This window comes from Montipora capricornis, unplaced genomic scaffold, assembly GCF_036669925.1.
Source record: "Montipora capricornis isolate CH-2021 unplaced genomic scaffold, ASM3666992v2 scaffold_320, whole genome shotgun sequence".
In the NCBI taxonomy this organism is placed as follows: domain Eukaryota; kingdom Metazoa; phylum Cnidaria; class Anthozoa; order Scleractinia; family Acroporidae; genus Montipora; species Montipora capricornis.
This window is the reverse complement of record NW_027180059.1, coordinates 35,001-40,000: the sequence shown is the minus strand read 5'-3', so window position 1 is coordinate 40,000 and position 5,000 is coordinate 35,001.

Below are 5,000 nucleotides of genomic sequence, written 5' to 3'. Positions count from 1 at the left end.
TTGGTCTGATAAATTGAAGAATGGTAGCTGCGTCAAACCATTATTACGACAAGACATATTCTTGTATTCGAGCTAGAGGTTCAAAATTTAAATCAGCATTGGTTACAATTACAATTACTTATCTGTCCAGTTACTTCTTGTCCTTTTGTGGGTTTACAAACTCCTCAAAGTCCTCCATAGTATCGAAGTGGAACGTTTGTGATGAATCCGTTTGTCGTAGATGGATAGTACCATTCGTCATTTGTTTGTGTTCTTGAATGTGTTAAGCTTCCCAAAAAGTTTTGTTCTGTAAGGAGTTAGGGATTCGTTAATATAAATCTTCGTTGGCTTATCAGCAATACTCTTACCGAGTTCAGCCGCCACTGATGGTAAACACGACGTGTCCTTCCCATCCAGCTTTGATCTTTGCTTGTAAATTTCATTGCGTTTGTCACGCCTAACAAACTTTACAATGACACTGCTTTGTGTTTTTCCTCGTTGGCGATTGTGGCAAAATTATCATTTTCGCCATATTTGCCAAATTCGCCGCTTTCGCCAACTTTTATGGGGCCCCTTCATTGCTTTATGTTTTGCGTCGTTGGCGATTGTGGCAAAATTGTCATTTTCGCCATATTTGTCGAGTTCGCCACTTTCGCCAACTTTTATGGGCCCCCTTCACTGCTTTGTGCTTTGCCTCGTTGGCAATTGTGGCAAAATTGTCATTTTCGCCATATTTGCCAAATTCACCGCTTTGGCCAACTTTTATGGGCCCCCTTCACTGCTTTGTGTTTTTCCTAGTTGGCGATTGTTGCAAAATTGTCATTTTCGCCATATTTGCCAAATTCGCCGCTTTCGCCAACTTTTATGGGGCCCCCTTCACTGCTTTGTGTTTGCCTAGTTAGCGATTGTGGCAAAATTGTCATTTTCGCCATATTTGCCGAATTCGCCGCTTTCGCCAACTTTTATGGGCCCCCTTCACTGCTTTGTGTTTTTCCTCGTTGGCGATTGTGGCAAAATTGTCATTTTCGCCATATTTGCCAAATTCGCCGCTTTCGCCAACTTTTATGGGCCCCCTTCACTGCTTTGTGTTTTGCCTCGTTGGCAATTGTGGCAAAATTGACATTTTCGTCATATTTGCCGAATTAGCCGCTTTCGCCAACTTTTATCGTCCCCCTCCCTTTCTTTGTGTTTTTCCTCGTTGTCGAGTTTTGCAAAATTGTCATTTTCGCCATCTATGCCAAATTCGCCGCTTTCGCCAACTTTTATGGGCCTCATTGGCAATTGTGGCAAAATTGTCATTTTCGACATATTTACCAAATTCGCCACTCTCGCCAACTTTTATGGGCCCCCTTCACTGCTTTGTGCTTTGCGACTTTGGCGATTGTGGCAAAATTGTCATTTTCGCCATATTTGCCAAATTCGCCGCTTCCGCCAACTTTTATGAGGCCTCTTCACTGCTTTGTGCTTTGCCTCGTTGGCGATTGTGGCAAAATTGTCATTTTCGCCATATTTGCCAAATTTAACGCTTTTGCCAACTTTTGTGGGCCCCTACACTGCTTTGTGCTTTGCCTCGTTGGCGATTGTGGCAAAATTGTCATTTTCGCCATATTTGCCAATATCGCCGCTTTCACCAACTTTTATGGGCCCCCTTCACTGCTTTGTGTTTTGCGTCGTTGGCGATTGTGGCAAAATTGTCATTTTAGCCATATTTGCCAAATTCGCCGCCTTTGCCAAATTTTATGGGGCCTCTTCACTGCTTTGTGCTTTGCCTCGTTGGCGATTGTGGCAAAATTGTCATTTTCGCCATATTTGCCAATATCGCCGCTTTCACCAACTTTTATGGGCCCCCTTCACTGCTTTGTGTTTTGCGTCGTTGGCGATTGTGGCAAAATTGTCATTTTAGCCATATTTGCCAAATTCGCCGCTTTTGCCACCTTTTGTGGGGCCTCTTCACTGCTTTGTGCTTTGCCTCGTTGGCGATTGTGGCAAAATTGTCATTTTCGCCATATTTGCCAAATTTGCAAACATTTTCTTTTTTTTGCCATTTTTGTTGTTGTGTGCATTTCTGGACATATCTCAAGTAATGATACTGGCTGCCCAACTGTGTTCTAACAAATGGCCAATGAAAGGTCTCGATTCAGTTAAAAGTTGGAAAACAAAAGTGCTTTGTAATCATTTTGCATAGCTCCGCCCGAGTTAATATAGAGCTGTATTTAAATACATTGCATATCGAAGCAGAAGTAGTGTCAACTTTCTGCAGACGGAGCCACTGTTAGGCTTTTTGAACAGTTCTTTTGACGCGGACTGGTGGAAGGAACAAAACGGTAAGATTCTTTCAGTAGCCTATTTGAGATCGTATAAGGCAGAAGAAAGTAATGATACTGGCTGCCCAACTGCGTTCTACAGTTTATGTTTTCTGGAAATATCCAACGCCACGCTCTGCATCGGGAGTAAAAACTTGCAGATTACATTGTTCAAGTTTCCACGACAACATTAAGATTTAAAATTACACCTTCCTTTTCGCTAGTCTTGACTTTTAAGAGTAACATTTGCACTGGTTCAGATGCTTTGTAATCATTTAACGTCCTATATAAGCGGAGCACATCACCTGTTAGATTCTCAGAAATGTTTTCCGGTCCGTTGCCAAAGTAAAATTTCCATTCACCCAATGCATTTGAGTTACAATAGAACTGAAACACAGATGTTGTAGTTCCAGTAAACAGATCCCGTCTTATCCGAGGAAAATGTTAAGTCCAGTAAAAGTTGCTTATTTATTGCTCTACTTGCAAGTACTGTTCTTAATTCTCGTAAACGAGCCCCAAGATCTCGATCTTTCGTCTGTAAACATAACAAGGAAGACATTTATTGATCAGGCAAACGGTTATTCGTAATGGCGGGGTAAGCCTCCTTCACATGGAACCAATTGCTTTAGAATTCTAGCAACAACGTACATTTATCTTACTTGACTTATGCCTTGATATGCTCACTTATTCCAAGAAGGGACGGATTTCGAAGAATATGAAAATCGGTCTCCAAAATATAGACTACGTCCTCTTTATCCTGATAATCAATGCACGCCGGGTGTTTTTTTTTTTTTTTTTTTTTTTTCGAAAACGACATCAAATAACACAAGGTAAAGCCCAGGAGGGGAGAAGTGGCAAGACAAAAACCATGTTATCTTCGAAGTGGTCCACGCCATTAGGTGGCTTGCAAAATCATTCGAGTCCCTTAACTTTGTTCCAATACCGACTACAGCCTCGATATCACCTGATTTTGAATAAAGTGCAAATAAGAAGTTCGTTATTACAAACTCGCAAAAGAATAGTTGGTTTAAAATTCCTGCGGACGGAACGATTGCCAAGCCTTTGGACATGGACTAGGTCAGCTTAAGGCGAAACAAATCCGTGTTAAATATTTGTCTGGTTATTTGGGATCATAAAGTAAAGCCCGGCACACTAACAACGAACATTCATCATCCTTGCCTTATGTCGTAATATGCTGACTTATGCCAAGAAAAGACGAATTTCGAAGAATACTCAAATAGCTCCCCAAAACACAGATTACGTCCTTTTAATCTTGATGATCAATGCTCGCCGGGTAACGACATCAAATAACACAAGGTAAAGCCCAAGAAAGGACCTTAACGTGGCAATACAAAAACCATGTTATCTTCAAAATGGTCGACGCCATCAGGCGGCTTCCCAAATCATTCGAGTCCCTTAAGTTTGTTCCAATACCTACTATAGCCTCGATATGAGCTGACGTTGAATTAATTGCATTTGAGAAGCTCAATTTTACAAGTTCCCAAAGTTTTAGTTGGTTGAAAATTCCAACAGACGGAGCAATTGCCAAATCTTTGGACAAGGACTGGGTCAGTTTAAGGTGGCTGTACACAGTTTTGGTTAACTGTTTCATTTACCTTTTTCTCTAAAACCCTTCATCCTTTGGTCACCAAAAATGGTAGTAAGCAAGTTAACCCCACAATTTTTTTTATAGTTATTAAAACTGATGTATATGCCGTTGCCACGGTAACGCACATAAATATAAACAAGCCTTTAAAATCGGTTTCGTTTATTTGCAGCAAATCTGGTCGTTAGATTTTCAAGTTAGGCTTTTTTAAAAGTTTTTTTGACAAGGACTGGTGGAAAGAACAAAACGGTAAGGTTTTTTCAGTAGCATATTTGAGATCGTATAAGGCAGAAGAAAGTAATGATACTGGCTGCCCAACTGCGTTCTGACAAATGGCCAATGAGAGGTCTCCATTCACTTAAAAATTGGAAAACAAAAGTGCTTTGTAATCATTTTGCATAGCTTCGCCCGAGTCAATATAGAGCTGTATTTAAATACACTGTATATCAAAGCAGAAGTAGTGTCAACTTTCTGCGGACGGAGCCACTGTTAGGCTTTTTAAACAGTTTTTTTGACGCGGACTGGTGGAAGGAACAAAACGGTAAGATTCTTTCAGTAGCCTATTTGAGATCGTATAAGGCAGAAGAAAGTAATGATACTGGCTGCCCAACTGCGTTCTACAGTTTATGTTTTCTGGAAATATCCAACGCCACGCTCTGCATCGGGGGTAAAAACTTGCAGATTATGTGTTTTAGTTTCCACGACAACATTAAGATTTAAAATTTACACCTTCCTTTTCGCTAGTCTTGACTTTTAAGAGTAACATTTGCACTGGTTCAGATGCTTTGTAATCATTTAGTGTCCTATATAAGCGGAGCACATCACCTGTTAGGTTCTCAGAAATGTTTTCCGGTCCGTTGCGAAAGCAAAATTCCCATTCACCCAATGTGTTTGAGTTACAATACAACTGAAACACAGATGTTGTAGTTCCAGTAAACAGATCCCGTCTTATCTGAGTAAAGTCAAGTCAAGTCAACTCCAGTAAAAGTTGCTTACTTATTGCTGTACTTGCAAGTACTGTTCTCAATTCTCGTAAACAAGCTGCAAGATCTCGATCTTTCGTCTGTAAACATAACAAGGAAGACATTTTTTGATCAGGCAAACGATTATTC